This window comes from Osmerus mordax, chromosome 6 (genome assembly GCF_038355195.1).
Source record: "Osmerus mordax isolate fOsmMor3 chromosome 6, fOsmMor3.pri, whole genome shotgun sequence".
NCBI lineage: Eukaryota > Metazoa > Chordata > Actinopteri > Osmeriformes > Osmeridae > Osmerus > Osmerus mordax.
The window spans coordinates 21,703,231-21,724,624 of record NC_090055.1 but is presented as its reverse complement, the minus strand read 5'-3'; the positions used below and the strand labels follow the sequence as shown (position 1 = coordinate 21,724,624).

At 42.9% G+C, this 21,394-nt stretch overlaps 1 pseudogene; it reads right to left on the bottom strand.

Annotated features, from left to right (window-relative positions):
* Positions 1 to 4,722: 4,722 nt before the first annotated feature.
* Positions 4,723 to 8,039, bottom strand: LOC136944401 (putative nuclease HARBI1; annotated as a pseudogene).
* Positions 8,040 to 21,394: the final 13,355 nt, after the last annotated feature.

Sequence of the window (21,394 nt, the reverse complement as noted above, 5' to 3'; positions counted from 1 at the left end):
TTCTCTCTATTGCTCTCTCCCTCTCTCCTCCACCCCTCTTACTCTATCTCGCTCTCTATCTCCCCCCCTCTCTTTCTAAACATTAACTGAGCAGCAGCTGGCTTCATCTCTGAGACCTCGCAAGAATGTGTCATGAGGGGGTTGGTCATAGCACACGCAAAACAGGCGCACACACCCACTAAACAAACCCAGACACGAGGTTAGTGTTGCGGTGCTGATAGGATGCTGTTTAAGCGCAGCAGCATGTGGTGCTGGACGGAGACCAGAAAGAGTAACAGAGACCCGCGACCCTGGGGGTGGGGGGGCATTCTCTCTCTTACGCCAGCAACCCCTCCCCCCCACACACACACACTCCCATACCTCTTACAAAACCAATCACTAACCTTCCAGACTCTCTCTGACAAGGTCGACCTATCAGAATGCTGCTCTCCAGGCGCCTGGGGGACGGGGGTGTCGGAACATGATGTTCAGGTGACGCACTGGAGCGAGGGAGGGGGGACATACAGAGTTGTCTGTGAGGGTATGGTTGTTCTTTGACACTGTGACCCAGTACCAGTTTCAGCAACATATATTGGATTTTGTAGCCCACATAATCAGAAGCCGAAAATGTTGTTGGGTGCGAGTTTACTGTAGCAGTCCCTTGCCAATCTTCCAGCCCTGGTTAAGAGGAAACTCCTCACAGAGACAAGAGTCATCATGTGATATACTCGTTTATGAGGGACCATGACACAACACATCTTCCCCAGGGAATGTCACGCATGTCTGGGTTCTGGTGTCTGGTTTCATTGACTCAAAGTTTTGGTATGAGGTGGCCAACTCACTGGAACCTGTCTGTCTAACTTTCTCTCTGGGAGCATAGTGACGGTTTCTTAGACCATTTCTGGTCTTGCAGCAGTCTTGTCTTTATTTTTAGACACTCCGTTTGCTCAAGTGTGGGAGAGAGGAGAAAGGAGGAGAGAGGAGTAGAAATTAGGAGAGGAGGAGTAGAGGAGAAAGGAGGAGAGAGGAGGAGGAGGTAGGAGAGAGGAGATGAGGTAGAAAGGAGAGGAGGAAAGAGGAGAGTGTTTGGAGGTCAGCGTGACCTCATAGGTTAGGAGAGAGGAGGAGAGTGTTTGGAGTGTTTGAATCTGATGGGTTATGCCTGGGACACACTGGCTGCGAAGCGCCCGGACGCGCCGTGCAGCGCCACGATCGGCTACGACTGAAGGCCGCAATATGCTTCTGCGTCTCCCTTAGGGTTAGGGTTAGGATGGGCGGGGCATCCCTTTACGGATGGGCGGGAGCACGGATACGCACGGATACGGACGGATAGACTGCGTTTATGGTTCTCCGTAGGCTGTGGGTGCTGAAAACAATTCACCGCCAGAAGAGTAGGTGGCGCAACGTTTTTTTGTAAATTGTCGTGGAGTGTTTATTTACCTAGGTTATCGAGAAGTCGGAGCAAATTTACAAATAAGCCGTTTCATCAATAAAATACGCACATTTTCAGCAACTACACTGCCCATTTCTCGTCACATTTTAATTCAGATGCTGATTTACATGTACTGTTTAGCTGAAATATGAATTGTGAAAACTTACAGCAATGGCGGTCAAAGGATTCTGTTCGTCTTGTTTATCCCGGCAACCCCGCCCCTGACGCAAGCGATTCTTAATACTGACCAATCACAACCAAGGGGGTCTCCGTAGCTCTCGGTCGCTCACGACGGATAGTTAGAAAATTCAGGAGGTGCACGTCGAGCTCTCCGGGGCTCTCCGAGGGCTGACGGAGAGCTCGTAGAGGGCGTTCCTCGGAGAAGAGGGCGTTCCCATGTGTCCGTTTTTCGAAAAACGCAGAAACATATAAGCCTTGAGCAAAAGCTGTTCACACCAGACGCGCATTTCTCCGCGCTGGTCACCAAGCCTTTCAGCTACTCAGAGCTTTCCTTTACGCTGACATGGTACATAAACATGGCATTGGCTATATCCCAGCATTGGTCCTTATCTACGTTGTCCTTGTAAAATTGTTGCTGACATACAAAAACTCCCTGTGCTTTTCAACTTCGAGAATTCATTTGATGCTGATTTTAGAAATCGACTTGGGGGTTCTCTCTCGGTATGTCTGCGTGTGTGTTGTGTGCAACGCGTGACAATTCGTTTCTCTCAAACAAACAAAACAGCTACTGGCATGCTAGCTCAACGGATCAATCCGTTTATCTTCATTCGTTTTCATCAGGGTAAACACATGTAAAGGACGTTCGTTACCAACATTGTGTAATTATAAAGTCTACAACTTTACAAATGTTCACCGTAGTCTACAATTAATGGAGTAAAATCTTAATAACATGTTTTTTTATTCAAATATATCAACTAATATGGTGTATTTCATCATCCTGCAGCCGATTTCGCAAGCGTCTCGCAAAACAATTCGACCAGCTGCCAAAACGAACGCAGGCGATCGCAGGCAATCGCGGCGCTTCGCAGCCAGTGTGGTCGGTCCCATTTGATAACATGGGCGCCGAAAGAAAAAAGGAGGCGCTTCCAGGCGCGTCGCAGCAGATCGCAGGCAGTGTGTCCCAGGCGTTAGGGTTAGCATTACCTGGGTCTTAAATCTGATGTGGGCCGTGATGGGTAGCCAGTACCTCATCATATGCTGGTGACATTGTAGACATTGTGTGTTTGTGTTTTGTATGTATGAGTGGATACAAATACTGCAGAATTACTGATGTACAGCATAACATTAAGTTACAAAAAAGGGAAACATCTAATAAAAACTTAATCAGACACAAAAAATTAAACTTTGAACAGGGTGTATCCACCTTAATCTCAGGGAGTCTACTGTAGAAATGATTATGGGTGCAACTTCCTGTGAGATAGCGGAAGTTGCGGTTTGCTATACGTTAGTCCCAGCCAGCCGTCAACAGTGATTCTTTCTAAAGTAATTTCAACTCTAATTTCACTAAAACTGGTTTGTTTTTAAACGTTTTCATTTATATCGTTATTATTATTGTTATAAAATGTCATTGCAGGGCTCAGGGGGGTATTCCAGGTAGCGGGTTTAACAAACTCTGAGTTTAACCCTGAACTCAGAGTTGAGTTACTCTAACATGGGAAACTCCGAAAATTCGGTTCCAGAACACCTGATATGAATTAGTTAATTCGACTCGGAGTACGTCAACTCTGAGTTTAGCGCGTGCACGAGTTCTACTAAAAGCCAACATCTATGGAGCTCCAATACTAGGATTCACCATGGAAAAAGGCGACAAAAAAAGGGCGTCCTATTTCACCGCAATGGAATTGGACATTTTAATCCGTGCGTATGGCGAGTCCGAGCACATATTTCGGAAAAAAAGTAATACGGCTGTAGCTGCGAAGGACAGACAATTGGCGTGGGAAAGAATTGCTGATCGAGTCAATGCGTAAGTTTGAATTTAGTCCATAAATCGAATATTTCATGTCCGTTAATATTACAGCTGAAAAAGTGTTGGAATTGTAATTTAATCAAATACAATGTTCATATAGGTGCAATCCCACAGGCGTGAAGTGCACTTGGCAACAACTGAAAATGAAATATAAAAACGTAATACAAACAGGTAAGGCATATTTAGCCTTTTGGCCTATAGGTTCATGATTGTAGCTTCCATCACTTTGGTATCATATTTGACATACAAAGTGAATATCCTCATTGCCTATTTTATCCTGTAGTGGCGGAAACACACAATGTCCTGTCGCCTGATATCTTGCTTAAATTAACACTGAGTTCAATTCAGCAAATACAAAGAAGGCAGAGGCACGCAAAACGGGTGGAGGGCCACCACCAGCACCTCTGACCTCTGCAGAAGAGCTGGCTCTGAGCCACAACATTGGCCGTCCAGTGGCTGAAGGCATCCCTGGAGGAAGCTCATCAGAGCCAATCACCCCACAGGACACAAGTGCCTACATAAGATGTAAAAATGTGTGAGTATGTGTGTGAATGTGTTTTCATTTTCCACTCTGGTCCACTTCTAGTCACTGATGGTGTAATCCGAGTGGTAGAGCCTCCTGCAAGCCTTTGCACAACGGTACCAAGTGTAAGTAGACCACTCAATACTCCATTATGCATAGTGGTGTTGACTATCCTGAAACAATACCTTTCATCACAGGATGATGATGATGATGATGATGATGATGATGATGATGATGATGATGATGATGATGAGGACACATTGACTGCTGCCACAGACGGGGTTGCAGAGAGGCCTACATATATGGTAGCTACATATATGATAGTTCTCTCTCCGTGTACTTTATTTACAGTCTTGGGTGTAATTGTCAGTTTAAAATGTACACTGAAGTGATGAGAGTAATGAATGTAAAAACTAAATGCACAGTCCGATCCTGTTGAACAGAGCATGGATGAGCCTTGCCAGGAGAGGGGTCCATCAACCTCCAAAGCACAGCTACAGACAGTGAGATGTTCAGTAAATGGCAGGTGAATTCTGTGTGTAGAACTGGGATTTAATGTCATCCTAATGTATTCCCAGTTACCAGTTAAGGACTTGAGAAAACTGACCAAGAGATGGTGTATTTGGGGCGGAAGATAAAGAAGACGGATCTAGAAATTGAATTGCTAGAACACCAGCTGCAGGTGGGTGCATGGTCACAGGTGAGTGAGTGTTAATTGTCAGAACAATATATTAATATTAATTGTTGCATTTCTATTTGTAGGCAATAAAGAAGACAAAATGAAATGGCAATGATTTGTGTTTATTTCAGTGTCAGGGTTGGTGGAAGTGTGTGCGGCACAGTATGTCTCTGACTTCTCTCCCATTTTGGACATCTGCAGGTTGGAGGGGATGGTCGTCCTCAGGGTCGTTTTGTACGGCAGGGTGTTGCTCTCCTCTAATAGTGGCAATATTATGAAGAACAACACATGCCACAATAATATCACATGCCCTCTCTGGTTTTACCCTCAGTCTACGTAGGCACTGGAACCGGGCTTTGAGAATGCCTATGGTCATCTCCACCCGGGCTCTAGTCCTACAGTGGGCCACATTGTACCACTGCTGAGGGCCCGGCTCAGGGTCATGGTAAGGGGTCATCAGAGTGGGCTGGCATGGGTACCCTCTGTCACCAAGCAGGTGGCCATGAAACTCTCCTGTAAGTATATAGTGGGTACATTGTGAGTGTGGTAGAAGAGGGAGACAAGGGAATGTTATTTGTTCAAAGCTTAACTTACCATTTGCAACTCTGTTGCTCAGGGTAGACTCGCGATATATCCTTGAGTCATGTACCGAGCCACGCCATTTGGCCTCCACATTTGAGATCAAATGTGCTGCAGCACATATAATCTTGCCAGTGCAGAGAAGAGATATTAGCTGCAATATTTTAAAGTTGTGCTGTAGTCTTTATTATTGTAAGACAGTAAATCTACCTGCACATTAATGCTGTAGAATGACTTCCTATTCACATAGTCTCCTTCATTAATGGATGGAGCTATGATGGGGATGTGGGTGCCATCAATGCAGCCAATCACATTGGGAAATCCTGCAAAATGGAAAGGATTTACTCATCCCAGTCTGAGATTGCAACATTGTCATTCACATGATTTCAAATTTCTTCATTGACTTAAACTGAATGTGTGCTACATCAGTCACCTGAAATCATGTGAAATTCCTCTTTGGTCCACTTCGGAGCTGGGCTCGATTGGGAACCAAGTAAGAACCGCTTGGGGTGGGGTTACCGTGACCACACACATCTCAACCTCGCGTTCTTAGCGTTCTTCGGATTGATAAACAGCCTTTAGACGGGCTCTGCTTTGTGTTTGGCGCTGCCGCGCTAGCGTTGCTGGGAAAGATGAGACGTATACAGTGACGTAATGACGTGGCTCTGTGGTGGCTCTCTAGCCCGTGGAAAAGCAAACCGGTTCTTAGAAGGTTCCTTGAACCAGCTCCGAACTGGCTCTAGCACCAGCTCCGAACTAGATCCCGGTTCACTTTGGTGGTAACATTTAGTCATTTAGCAGACGCTCTTATCCAGAGCGACTTACAGTAAGTACAGGGACATTCCCCCGAGGCAAGTAGGGTGAAGTGCCTTGCCCAAGGACACAATGTCATTTGGCACGAACTGGCAACCTTCAGATTACTAGCCCGATTCCCTAACCGCTCAGCCACCTGACTCCCTATGTGTTGGTATGTGTGATATTCTGTGCAGTTTAACTAAATAAGCTAGCATGCTTTGTGTCCTTGCTCTGAGTTGGCAGGTGGCTCTGGCCCCGCCAACCCGGCCAGCTGAAAGGCTGGATAACACAGGCTCCCTTAGGGTTAGGCTCCCCACTCCTGCCCTGCTCAGACTGACATGCAGCTGAAAGGCTGGAGAACAGGTTCCCAATCCTGCCCTGCTCAGACGTGCATGCAGCCAGCCGGGCATGCCCAGCAGAGAGGCTTGACTAACAGGAGGAAGGGAGGGAGAGAAGGAGGAGGGAGACATGGAGGAGGAAAGGGAAAAGAGATGTTGAGAAGCAGAGATGTGGCTGCCATTATTTTAAGCACATTTCTTTGTGTGGGGAATGCCATAAATATAATAGATACCGTTTGAATAATTGTGATCAATAAAATGAAAGGTGTAAGTCAAAGGATCATAGGGAATATTACTGTCTTCGTTATTACATGTTAAATAATTATGATGTATTTGTTTTTCTCTTTCTCTTAGTAAAAGGCAAAGCCACATGAACGAATTCCTGCAAAAGAAGGATTGCTCACCACAATATGCAGCAGCTCTTACTGATACTGTCCTTAACATTATCATCAAAGACATGAGACCCCTGTCAATGGTAGAAGATGAGGGTTTCCGTGCTATGGTTAAAACATTCCAACCAGGCTACGTTCTCCCTAAGAGAACATGCTTCACCAACATGATGAGAAGAAATATGAGGACGAATTCCAGAAAGTCAAACTTGCCCTCTCCTCTTCCAGTTCCATGGTCAGTTTAACTACAGATGCATGGACAAGTATTGCCACAAAAGTGGCACTTGGGCATAACCTGCCATTTTATTAACAATGACTGGGAACTCGTAAGCTATAGTATGACTACTAGTGGTAAATCAAGCACTGAATAATCCACAAATTAACAAAGCAATTGGAGCTGCAAGGTGCTTGGTGGAACATTTTAAAAAGAGTGAAATGGCCAGCTCAAAGCTGAAAACAAAACAAAAACAAATGGGCAAACCTGAACACAAACTGATTCAAGATGTTAGTGTAAGATGGAACAGCTCTTACTACATGATCAGCCGCCTGCTAGAGCAGAGATGGCCTGTTACAGCAACTCTGTCAGACCCAGAAGTAACTAAAAGAGCAAAGCATTTCCTTGACCTCAAAGCTGAACAGTGGAGCCTGCTGGAGGAGCTAAAACAAGCTCTCAAGCCATTTGAGTGTGCTACTGTTTATCTTAGTGGGGGGTCATATGTGACCCTGTCCTCTCTACCTGCCCTCTTAAAGGACTGATGAAGTCCACACAGAATGCAGCCTTTGACAACACCCATGTGCAGGGATTTCAGGCTGCTGCAGCAAATGAAATCTCAAAAAGGTGGGAGGTTGAGATGGCCTTCAAAGATGCTGCACCAGTGTAATTGCAGCTGCCCTGGATCCCAGGTTTCGCAGAATGAAATTCATGTCCCCAGATGAAAGCCTGAAACTGCAGATGAAAGTGCAAGCCCTTGCACTAGAAGCAAAGAGGAGAGTGATAGAGAGTCAGCAACAGCAGCATACCACAGAGGCCCAAACATCAGCAGGTGTTACAGAGAAGAGGTCTGTGTCGTTGCTGGACACATTTCTTGGGTCGGACTCAGAAGAGACATCCAGCCAGAATGACAGTGGGGACGAGGCAGATGTGATCAGTCATTCAGTGAGAGAAGAGATTCTCAAGTATTTTGGGGAACAGCCTCTGCCTAAAAGTACGGATCCTCTGCAGTGGTGGAAAGCAAATGAGGCAAGGTTTCCCTCTCTGGCTGTTCTGGCAAACTCTTATTCGTGTGTACCTGCCACCTCAACACCTTCCGAGCATCTCTTCTCCGCATCTGGAAACATAGTTTCCAAGAAAAGAGCTAGCCTGAGTCCAGAACATGTGGACATGTTGACATTTTTACACTACAGCACACATGTCTAACTGACGTTTGATTGAGCTGGACACCATTGTTCATTGTTTCTTACATTTTAAACATGTTGCACTTTGTTTATTATGCAGACCTAACTTTTGTATTTTGATAAGGTGTTTAATAGAAATTTGTTGCACTGCTGACTTAAATAATTTGCCCTATTTTTTATTTATTTTTATCACGTTGTAGTTGGTAGTTTAAACCTACAGTTTTGCACTTTAATATGTAAGCCTTTGTTTTTTTGTCAATGACATATACAGTTTGTTGTTTTCAAAATAAAGTGAACTGAACATCAAAGGCAACAATGCAGCAAAACATAAAGAGACAGATATGAAAAATATGAAAAATACAACAAAATAAATAAATAAAGGAACTTCTTAATATATCAAAAAAACATTTATAAATGTTTTGGTTCGTAGATTAAAATCTTCTATCACGGTATGAGTAATTTTGTATCACGGTTACGGTATATATCACGGTATGTAGTACGAGCGTTCCGATTGGCTGATAGATTCAGCATTATAGTGATTGCAACACTATATCAGAACGATTCTGCAGAAGTAACCAAACACAATTCCAATTGCGACACTGAGATAACCAAACTCAGTCTCACCGCGGATTATACTTTCAGGAGAGAACCTTTCGATCGGATTACAAAGATTAGTTTACTAGGGCCAAGATTTAAGTGGGTCAGATGGCTGAGCGGTTAGGGAATCGGGCTACCAATCAGAAGGTTGCCGGTTTGATTTCCGGCCGTGCTTATGACTGTGTCCCTGGGCAAGGCACTTCACCCTACTTGCCTCCGGGGAATGTCCCTGTACTTACTGTAAGTCGCTCTGGATAAGAGCGTTTGCTAAATGACTAAATGTAAATATAAATGTAAACAGACTCCGCTTTAGACCCACAACTTCAACACACCGGCGAACGTAAATGCGACTAGCTATATTTCCTACTTGTAACATTGGCATGAAGTAATTGATATTGTGTGTTTTGATTAGACTTACATGTAAAACTAACTCCCGTCCCGCTCTTTCCATTTGACCCATTGTATGTTTTGTTTCATGTTTTAGCCCATCAAACTCTTACCAAAGCCAATAACACATTTCCATTACTGTTCATTATAGATAAATCATTGTGTTTAATTTTTAACTCGCGTATTCTGATCCCTCATGTTATTTGATCTGCTCTACACTTAGAACGAATTAATTCCTTACGATTAGACTGATTATTACATATTGAACATAGGATTCCTTAATGTCATAAACCAATATTAAGTTGGTGCTCCGAGAGACTTTATTATAAATTAAGTATTTCTATCTTAAACGAGCAAACCCCGCTACAAAGGGATAGATAATTTACAATAACATTTGTACCACAACAAATATATTAAAAAGTATCATTTTCTTGACATGTTTGCACAACTCCTGCTTCCTCTTCTGTTCTCTCTTCTTCTCTCTTCCCTAACCCTGTTCTCTCTTCTCACAACATGAAAGTCAGCAGTGAGTTCTAGTTTCAGAGACAGTGCCCTAGTGAGACAGGCTCCCAGCTGGATCAGAGACAGTGAGACAGGCTCCCAGCTGGATCAGAGACAGTGAGACAAGCTACCAGCTGGATCAGGGGCAGTGAGACCTTCCTCACAGCCGCATCACAGCCAAGCTCTAAAACATGGTTGAAAATATGTACTCTGAATAAGAAGAAAAAGCGTCAGTTTACCTTCCCTGTATCAGGAGTGTTCAGCATGTGTTACAGCTCTGGCTCCGGACCCGGAACATTCCTCTGATCTACTACAGCAAGGCTCTGGGACTGCAGAGGGCCTGATCTGCTATAGCAAGGCTCTGAGACTGCAGAGGGCCTGATCTGCTACAGCAAGGCTCTGGGACTGCAGAGGGCCTGATCTGCTATAGCAAGGCTCTGAGACTGCAGAGGGCCTGATCTGCTACAGCAAGGCTCTGGGACTGCAGAGGGCCTGATCTGCTATAGCAAGGCTCTGAGACTGCAGAGGGCCTGATCTGCTACAGCAAGGCTCTGGGACTGCAGAGGGCCTGATCTGCTACAGCAAGGCTCTGGGACTGCAGAGGGCCTGATCTGCTACAGCAAGGCTCTGAAACTGCAGAGGGCCTGATCTGCTACAGCAAGGCTCTGAAACTGCAGAGGGCCTGATCTGCTACAGCAAGGCTCTGAAACTGCAGAGGGCCTGGCAAACCACATGAGAAGAAAGATGTTTCATTTATGACCAAGATCTCTGTGAGGATTATTGTCTTTGGCCGATATTGCATGTGATGTGGAAGCTACATGGAGGTTGTGTAGTAGAGCGGTGATCTCTGTCTTCAGTGAGGTGATGTTTATTTTCCAAGTGAAAGATTCCATGCAGGCGCCCTCTCTTCAAAACTCCTTCAGGATGTCATTTAGCACACACACACATACACACACATACGCATACACACACACACATATGCACAAACACACATACACATGCACAAACACATACACACACACACACAAATGCACAAACACACATATTCGCACACATGCACACACATGTATAAATACACACACATCCACACACACATAAAGGCCTTGCATACAGCAGCCGTCTCCAGCTGTAATAACAGCAGCAACTCAGTCTCCAGCTGGAGCCTAACCCGCTCTGAGGAATTCCAGTAAAACAGCAGAAAGTCTCAGAAACACCCAAATCCTATTAGAACTAACTAGTCCCCTAACCCCAACTGTCTCCTGGTATATTAGAACTGTCTCCTGGTGTATTAGAACTGTCTCCTGGTGTATTAGAACTGTCTCCTGGTTTATTAGAACTATCTCCTGGTTTATCTGAACAAATTACTTTCTTCCAGGTCCCCCAGGCAGGATGGCAGGTAGACCCAGCATGACCCAGACCCAGGCTGACCCAGACCCAGGTAGACCCAGGCTGACCCAGACCCAGGTAGGCCCAGGCTGACCCAGATCCAGGCTGACACAGACCCAGGTAGACTCTTGTTGTAGATTATTTTACATTTGATTTATTTAGCAGACTCTTTAATCCAAAGCAACATACAAATAGTGCAGATAGAAAGTACAGCAGAAGATCAAGGATCAGAAGTGCCACAGTGTAGAGTGTAATAGTTTAACCCTTGTGCTGCCTTCGGGTCACATGACCCAAAGGTTCATAACGAACCATTGTTGTGTTTACCCAATTTTACCCGATACAAAAACAAATAAAAATAATTTTCTTTTAACCATTCCAATGTGGGGGGTCTGAGACAGCCCGACAGTTAAAAGAAAATGCTTCACTTTGTTTTTGTATGAGGTAAATTTGTCGCAATATGACGGTGGGTCACAATGACTGATGGGTCAGAATGACCCGAAGATAACACAAGGGTTAATAGTGCAGAGTTCCACAGTATTTAGGTGGTCAGAGTGAAGGAGGTCTGTCTTCAGTAGCCACATCGTAAAGTTACCACATCTCAGCTGACAGGCATGGTGAACATACTATAGTGTAACAATATCATCTTATCTATGACATTGCTTTGAAATAGTAACTAGCTCTTGTCTGTATGTGTAACAGCATTTAGACCAGCTCGGTGTATACAAGGTCAGGGTGTAGCTCAGTGGTAGAGCATTCAACAGCAGATCAAGATATCGCAGGTTCAAATCATTCATGACCATCATCATTACAGGGAGAGAGAAAAGAGGGAGAGGGGGAGAGAGGAAGGAGGGAGAAAGGAATGAGGGAGAGGGGGAGAGAGGAAGGGGGTAGAGAGGAAGGGAGGAGAGAAGGAGCCTACGTGAGCTTAGTCACTAACCCTAACACAGGGATGAATCTTTCAATACCAGCTTGTTTCACTCTCTCTTCTCTGCTCTCTCTCTTTCTTTCTCTCCAAATGAGACAATGTAACAAAGAGTGGAGTGTTGGCTTGCTGAGACCAGATTAATTCCGGATGAGAGTGAAGGCTGGGAATACCACCATCCCATAATAAGATGGTGTGTGTCTGTGTGTGTGATGTTGCTCACTATAGTTCATTTGCTTATAAGAAACTCCCTTCTGTTGACGTGTACAGTGTTTTGGGAACCGTGAACACAAACAGCTGACAGAATGGATAGTTAATGCTGTCTCTAAGAACGAGGGGCCACAGGTCAGAGAAACTCGCACACACACGCACACACAGACACATGCACACACACATGCACACAAACAGACACATGCACACACACGCACAGGCACACAAACAGACACACACAGACACAGGCACACAAACAGACACACACAGACACATGCACACACACACATGCACACACACAGACACATGCATACGCACACACATGCACACACACACACATACAGACATGCACACAGACACATGCACACACACAAACACTCACACACAGTATCTCACAAACACAGTTTGTGAAGCAGCTGACATCGACATGCTTCAGTAGAGCTCTCCACTCTGCAGAGTGACAATCAGCCCGTTCATCTACCCTCCATCTTTTTGCTGACACCAGCATCTTTCATCAACACACAGTGCTTCAATTCCAGATCACACACACACTGCCTCCGGTAGAGGCTATTCAGCCTGATAGTTCTATTCACCTTATTCCGGAAGTCACGATGGGCACCGCCATCCGCGTATTCTCATTTCCGGTTTAGATACTTTCCGCTTTATAACGGTACTAAAAGAGAATGTCTTAAACAGGCTCTGGTACTAATTTAAGGCTAATAGAGATGCCCAGCATCAGCTGAAGTTCAGCTGAGTTCGAACAGCTGGAGAAAACGGAATCAGACCCTGTATTATCATTGTTTTGACCATGGAAAGAAGAGGTCCGAGTGTTGTGGGCCGACTTACTTTGCATCGACCTCCAACCAAAGTTGAGGATCTACTTTTCTCATTTCTCACTTTTATACTTTTTAATAATATATTAAGGTTTTTGTGCAAATTATTCTCCAATTAAAAGTAATGGTAAATCCTTTCAAATCATTAAAAAGCTTCCTCCTCTTTCAAACGTAACTACTTCAGCATACTTTCAGCTAGAGACACCATTCAACCTTTAAAATGTTCACAAGACATTCAGCTATTCCCAAATGATTTATCTTTTTTAAATATTCAGCCAATTTTGAATAATGACAGTTTGAAATACATTAAAATGTTTGCTCCTTCTTGATTTTTTTGAATGAGCAGCAAGCAGAGTGGCACACTGCTGCCTGCTCTTTTTCTGATATTCAACTAAATTGTCAAACAAATTCCTCTAACTGTCATATAGTTTCACTTACAGAAACAAGTTATACCTTAAAATGTAGGAAAAATTGTTCTCTTTCAGCCAGCCAATGTAACTTCTAAAGAGCTCACATTTACAGTATTTTCAGTATATGAAGCTGCAATAAACATTAGTATGTCAATCACGCACCAAAACTTCATGCCCTCTGCAAATGTTTTATTTAAACATTTTGCTGATCTCAGCAGGATGTAAATTATTACAAATATAACAATGTGTATGTAAACGGTATAAAGTATAAACACTTAAACAATAGATTTAAATAAATAAAATAAGTATAGCCTTCATAGCATGAAATGTGAAATGAAATTTACACTTTAAATTAAATATTCGGAATTCCCTCTGCAAGTATGACTTTTCTTTGTAATTGTTTTTCCAATAATAAACAAAATTTTTTTTTTTTTAAACCCCGAAAAAAACAAATTCCCTCTGCAGCCAAACAAATGTACCCTCTAGAGGCAGACTCAATAGGTCCCAAAAACATTTCTCCTCCTTTCATTTCCCTGAAGATATTGCTGGGCTGTCTGTCCAGTTTGTCAAGTCTGTCTTGGTGAATATGGCACACAGCAATGCCATTGAGCCTTTTTTGTGTCGTGGTTGATGGCAACCAATAGGTTAATGAAAGGGAGCGAGCCAAACATTTCAATTTTAACCAGCCAAACGAACGGGGCTACTAATGTCATCTTCATGACAAACAGGAAGACGCCAAGCCCAAAAGCACAAACGCCGGCTCCAAAAATACTTTAAATAAGCATAATACACTTTGCTTATTTAAGCAGTGTATTGCGTTACACACGCTAATACAAGCTAACATCGCTAACATCGCCTAATCAGCTGTGCAGTTATGAACTGATGCTTGTCGCCTTACGTAGGGAGAGTGGTGGGGACGGATCGGGGTCACTGGGAATCTGGGGGGGACATGTCCCCCCCGTCCCCAGTGCCATCTGCGCGCATGCATATAAAGGATATCTCTGGTTTCGGAAGAGTCTTGGGTCTCGGAAAATATCCGTTTTTTTGGGGGATTGGACGTACAGTTTTGCGTCTAGGTTAACTTGTTTGAGGTGTGGATTCCAGCTACATTTCTGTTCAGAATCAGAATCAGAAAGGGATTTATTCGCCATGAAAGTTTGCACAGACAAGGAATTTGCTTTGGCAGGAAGGTGCATACAATAAACATATACCTAAAATTTAAATATGTGGACTAACTATACTAAGGGTACATAAACTAGCAGTACTAAGTGGGATAAATATAATCCCTCTCTTATAATCGAGCTAGCGCGATGGCTCTCCATAACTAAAAACGGTTGGACTTTTTTTCCACAATCGACCAAATTGGCCAAACAAGGTACGTACATTGAACTTTAACCCTCGTGCTGCCTTCGGGTCACATGACCCAAAGGTTCATAACGAACCATCGTTGTGTTTACCCAATTTTACCCAATACAAAAAAAAAATTAAAAAAAATATTTTAACCTTCGCAATGTGGGGGGTCTGAGACAGCCCAACGGTTAAAAGAAAATGCTTCACTTTGTTTTTGTATGCGGTAAAGTTGTCGCAATACGACGGTGGGTCACAATGACTGATGGGTCAGAACGACCCGAAGATAACACAAGGGTTAAGTGTACATAATCTAGCTAGATCGTTTTTATTTTAGCAAGTTTCACAGAAATCTTTAAAAATCGAGGCTCAAGACTGTCATAGCTGACCGTCACGAACAGCCAAACCGGGGTCGCGTAACAGTGCGTTCACACTGCAGCGGAGCGGGCGGCGCGGGGCGTCGGCTTCCAATTCATTTTCAATGAAACCAGGCGTTGACGCTCGCGTAGGGTTTGGGAAGGCGAGCGGAGCGGAGCATTGCAAGTTGGATTTTCTCAACTTTATGTAAATGAGGAGCGTGAAAACGCTAGCGTTGGCCAATCGGATTTGTTTCTTGTTTCTTGTAACGTAGCAACCGTTGGTCTTGATAAACATTTCTAGGTTTCACAATTTCAAGATGGAGGAGAAACTTTTCGTATGTGTCTGCACACCCAGTTCTGTTCAGAACAAAGTTACTAATGTGACGAGCCTGAATTTAAAGATTACATTAAACTAATAATGCATGGTGCATGGTTGCCGATGTCGTCATTGTTCCTACTGTGTTTTTATAGCCTACTTTTAAATTCAGTCTCGTCACATTACGTGACTGTTCTGTGCCACTGCTAGCTCGCTAGCCCAGCCTACAAACGACTGGTTGAGTGACCGGTGGCGTAACATGTATTCTACTGTAATCTTGCACTAGTAAAATCTTGCACTTACATAAATGTTGTGTAAAAGTGGTATTTTGATCGATATTGTGAGTACATGAACCCAAATCTGCACGCTTGGCCATGACTACAACAGTGACCTTAGAGAACTACAACTCTGTATTAACTTGTCTAACACGCCCCCGAGCGTGGGGCACTGTGGGAAGGCAAGCGGTGCAGAGAGTTTAAAAAACGCTGCAGTGTGAACGCAGTGTAAGTGTTTGCTGCAGCTGGCGTTAATCCTACGAACAAACGCTTCGTAACTGGAAAGTTTTCACTTTTAATTGACGATATTGAACACAGATGTTAAGTAACCTGTCTTTACTCTAAATATATTCTCCGTTTTCAATTTGAAGCAGTATCTAGCTTACTATAGGAAATCTCCCATTGCATCCTCTCTCTAGCTTCTTCGGCTAAAGTCAGATGGACGACGATGACGATGCATGCATTGTTCACGCCTACGGTGTTAATACAGTCTGTACAAATACCACTTTGACACACTTGCAAGAAATGATCCGCTTCAAATTCTTCTGAATTATTTCTCTTTTTGCATTTCCTTCTCTTTTCTGTAGTTTTATGCCTTCGTCCAGCTCCTGCCCCTTTCAAAAATACCTTTCGGGCGCTTTGAAGCTTCAGCTTATAACTTTCTACTAACATTTACATTTAGTCATTTAGCAGACGCTCTTATCCAGAGCGACTTACAGTAAGTACAGGGACATTCCCCCGAGGCAAGTAGGGTGAAGTGCCTTGCCCAAGGACACAACGTCAGTTGGCTTGACCGGGAATCGAACTGGCAACCTTTGGATTACTAGCCCGATTCCCTCACCGCTCAGCCACCTGACTCCCTTAATTTAATTTAATACTAAATGTTCAGCTTTTTTAGCATGGTCAGCTATCCCCATTCAGGTTTTCAGCATTCTCACTGCTGTTTCGCAGGAACAGCCTTTCTTGGGTGTGCTTTGCCTTCGGCAAGGGCACAACCTTTGTTCTCTCACATATATATTATTGGGTGTACTCAAGCCTTCGGCGAGAGCACAACCTTTGTTCTCTCACATATATATTTATTATTGTTTATTTTCGCCCCCCTAAAACTCAGTCAATATTTGGCCTACATAGACAACCTAGGTGTCAAACGTTTCGTCTTGGTAGCGATTGAGTTGCTTCTATTGGGATTTACGTTCCGTTGCATGGTTTAGGCTCAAGTTACGTTTTTGTGGCGAAAAGTGAAGCTAACGGTGGCTAATTTGCTAGCCACAGTCACTGACGTTACTAACGTCACTACGTCACTAACGTCACGAAAACACGCGTGACTACCTTTGCCAGAACATTCGTTTCGCATCTGTTAACTTGGGGGATAGCTAGGCTAACTATAGCTTTACTGCAAGGCAGCTGCAGAAACGCCACAAGCAAAGAGGCCAGGGTGATAACTATTTACTCATTTTACTTTGTGATATGACACACAATTGTGATGTGTAATGTACATTTTCGTTGTAGGATTTATTATGACATTACTTTACAAGTAAACGATTTGTTGGTGAAATTATCATTACCTGTGGTTTCAAACCAGTGTTGCTCACTGCAACGCTGTAGCCTACGCGAGACACACTACAAAAACATCTACACAGCTGTTTAGGAAGTCAAACGGCGACAGAACATGTTCGGTACTAAAGAATGTATAATACATTACAACACATATTTTAGAACTGTAATCACCAGCTGCATATCAGGCACGACACTAACTATGATCCCAGTTATTAATATGTGTGGCATTTTAATCACTGAATGCATCACGGGCACTGTGCACGAGTGAATATAACAACAGGATTTATGAAGGAGGCATGTCTTAAAGAATATATTGTTCTTATTAAAGTTATGCATTGTGCTTATTAAAGTTATGAACTTAGAAGTGTGCCCAGGCTTAAACATTGGGTCTCACACTGAGTGTGGGAAGCAGGCTGTTCTTTGTGTCTCTATCTTTTCAGTTTCAGAAACAACCTTGGATCTGGGTGGAGATGGCACCCGAGCAGGTGGGACGCGGAGGCAAGAACAACTCCCTGATGCACGAGAGAACAAGCTCAACCCTCTTTTCATCTTTTATTTTAATTGCACTGTATATTATATGCTGGGGCAGGGAAAGATAGCAGTTGGACTTTGTGAACCAGCCCAAACTCTGTTGCGGGTAGGGAAACGTAGACAGCCCCAGAGCTCTGTACTTGTTGATTTCCAACTGCTGCATTAAAGCTGATATTATCGGACCTCTGCGACTCCAGACCACTCTTTCTAGAACACAGATTTGTGTCATTGAATACTATCATTACATATTGGAATAGACACAAAGATTTAAATCCTTCAGCACTCCCCTTACTTAAATCAAAAGTCTTTCAATAGGTGAAACTATCTGACTACTAACTGAACTTCATTGCCACAGCCTAAACTTCACTTGTCAATCTGTTCATGAAAATAATTAATTTCAGCCTAAACCGTACAACGGAACGTTAAATCCAATTCAACCAACGCAATCGCTACCAAGACGAACACAGCAGTAGTCTAGTACTGTACCGTAGTAGTACAATTTACCGGGACAGCTTCTCCACACAGGGCTATATTGCATTTTGCGTTGTTACTGACAATGATCGCTACCAGTGAGCTTTTTATGAATGAGCTATTTTCCACTAAATAAATTTCAAGCTTATTTATGTTTTTGGGGCATATTTTCAGTTAGCAGATGGTACTGTTTGAATCGCGATTCCATCTTCTACTGCCGGTAACGTCGTAGAATAATCTTCAAAGGGGGTTCTTTATTAATGAATGAATGCAATATGAGTAGGCTAAATGCCTGAAAATATCACGAGAAGGGAAAACTTAAAAGGACGTTTAAGTCATAGAGATTAGGTCAATTTTTACACCGGTCTGCCAAATTTAGTAGTTTTGATTCAGCGATGAGGCTGCCTCTTGCAGGGGAAATGAGAAGACATCATATTTCATTCTACACTTCACTCGTATTTTGAGTTGTAAATGAGCAGCAAAAAAAAGATGCTTTTAAATCTATGTAATCTTTATAAATATTCAAAAACGGACCCCTGTGCAACCGACGCAAGCAAGCACACCCTACAATTTCCCCAGAAATTGTAGGGTCTCTAGTTACTCATTGTACTTTGTGATGTGAAACACAATTGTGAAATGTAATGTACAATATTAGCTGATATTATTAAGGAAGTAGACCCACATCTACTTTCGGAAACGGTAGTCTACTATTTCACTGAAGCATTAGCATAATAGCCTCTGTTGCCCGGGCAACACATACTACAGTGGTATATGATGCATCTGTTTTCAATTGTTAAAATAAACATTCCTCACAAATAAATTTTCGTTGTAGGATTTATTATGAAATTTCAAGTAAACAATTTGTTGGTGAAATTATCATTACCTGTGGTTTCAAACCAGTGTTGCTCACTGCAACGCTGTAGCCTACGCAAGACACACTACAAAAACATCTACACAGCTGTTTAGGAAGTCAAACGGCGACAGAAAGTCTTTCAATAGGTGAAACTATCTGACTACTAACCTGAACTTCATTGCCACAGCCTAAACTTTGTCAATCTGTTCATGAAAATAATTAATTTAAGCCTAAACCGCACAACGGAACGTTACATCGAATTCAGCGCAATCGCTACCAAGACGAACACAGCGCTGTGTTCGCGTGTTCGTGTTAGCATTGCATTACATTGCTGCATTGCAATGTAATGCATTGCAGATGTGCACACCGCCCCCTACCGAACAAGATGGGTAGCTCGGTCAGCAGGGAGCTGAAGAAGAGCGGCTACTGACGTCACTCTGCTGCGCCACTCAGAATGCTTTTTCGTTCATTTTGCATTTCTGCAAATGCATTTGAATTTGAATTGTGGTCACGATTTTGCAGCCACGTTCTTAAAATGAAAATGCATTTCTGGAAATGCATTTAAATTTGAATTGTTGTCACAATTTTGCAGCCACGTTCTTGAAAATGAAAATGCATTTCTGGAATTGCATTTGAATTTGAACTGTGGTCACAATTTTGCAGCCACGTTCTTAAAATGAAAATGCATTTTCATTATCAAATTTTACATTTCAAATTTAATTTTGGTATCTATTTGATGGGGCATGTTTTGAAAATTAAATCTTAAATGTCTATTTCTTTTTCATTTTATTTAAGTGAAAGATTGAGCACACAAAAAATTAAAATGCAAATAGGATGATTGATTACTAATTTCATTTATGAGTCAAATAATGCAGCCACATTCTTAAAATGCAAATGCATTTATGGAAATGCATTTGCATTTGAATTTTCGTAACGATTTGCTTCCTAAAGCTGGTCGGTTTTGCGGGGGAATCTCAAATACATGTACTCAGAGTTTTTCCTGGGTCAAAATGGATCTTCGGTGCTCCAAAAAAAAAAAAAGATAAGAAATGTATATATATATATATATTTGTATATTCTTTTTTTTCTAATCAATGTATTTATTCCCAGGTGTTTTGCAAGAACTATAGACTTATACAATAACAGGCTTAACTGAACTGACAGCATAAATTATACGACTTACAGTTCTCAAGGACGCACACACGCAATCTCAACTGCGGTGTGAAGCGTGTGTCCGTACAATTCTCCGACATGCACTCTAACAATCACTGCTGATAGACGGCCTAAAATTTTGTACAGCCTGATTTATGATAACGTGGCAGCAGAAATTTAGAGGAAACACTGCACTATATATTATCACTCCAGGTTAAGAATACCAATGGAGGCTGCGTTTGAAATCGTAAATCAAACTTTTGTCAGCATTTTGAGTGGAAATTTAATTTGCATTTGTACAGGTGTATTCGTGCACGTCGGGCTGGCTCTCGCAGCAGAACGACAGTTTATTGGCCACTCTGTCCATTCGCGCACCTCACAGTTGCGTATTGATCAGACAAGAAGACACGCTTATCAACTCGATTACTATTGATCAAAACAGAACGAGGGTTCGGCTGTAGCCTACTTAAACATACTATTGAGAAAATATTCGCTGACATGCATTGCACGCGTGATGAACACAGCTTTTCTTTTTCTTCATCGCAGACTTTTTTTTGCCTTTGGCGGTCGGGATTTGTCATTGGCGCCCGGGACAACAAAATGTTCTCTATGCAGGAAAAACCCTAGCCTGGCTCTGCCCTCCTACGTACTTCCGCTCAATTTTATTTTTGCTTCTGTACATAGGTCTGGCCATGAAGTACGTAAGTCAGATTTTTCAGGTTGATTTTCTACCGGCGAATCAGCGAACAGAGGGAGTGGCTGAGAACGATGACGTTGATGTCGTGCGCTAGTTTGTGTTGTAGTTCCGTAATGGCGGCGGAGAAAGATGCGAGCAAAGCCATTCAAATGAAATAACTTTTCGAGACCGCTTTCGTATGCACAAGGAAAATGCATTGGAGATAATTACTTTGCTTGAGCCTAGACTTTCCTCTCTGTCTCAAAGAGGAAGGCCTGTGTCCAATCAACTGCAAGTTCTGATCACTTTGAGGTTCTTGGCATGTGGAATCTTTCATCGTGAAACTGGTGATTTGTGTGGTGTCAGTGAACCAACTGTATGTAGAATAGTTCACAAAGTTTGCAGTGCCATTTGTGAACTGATGAGTCTTTACATCAAGTTCCCTGATGCTGCTGGGCAAGCCAACTATAAAGTGCAATTCTATGAATATGGGCACTTCCCAGGAGTGATTGGCT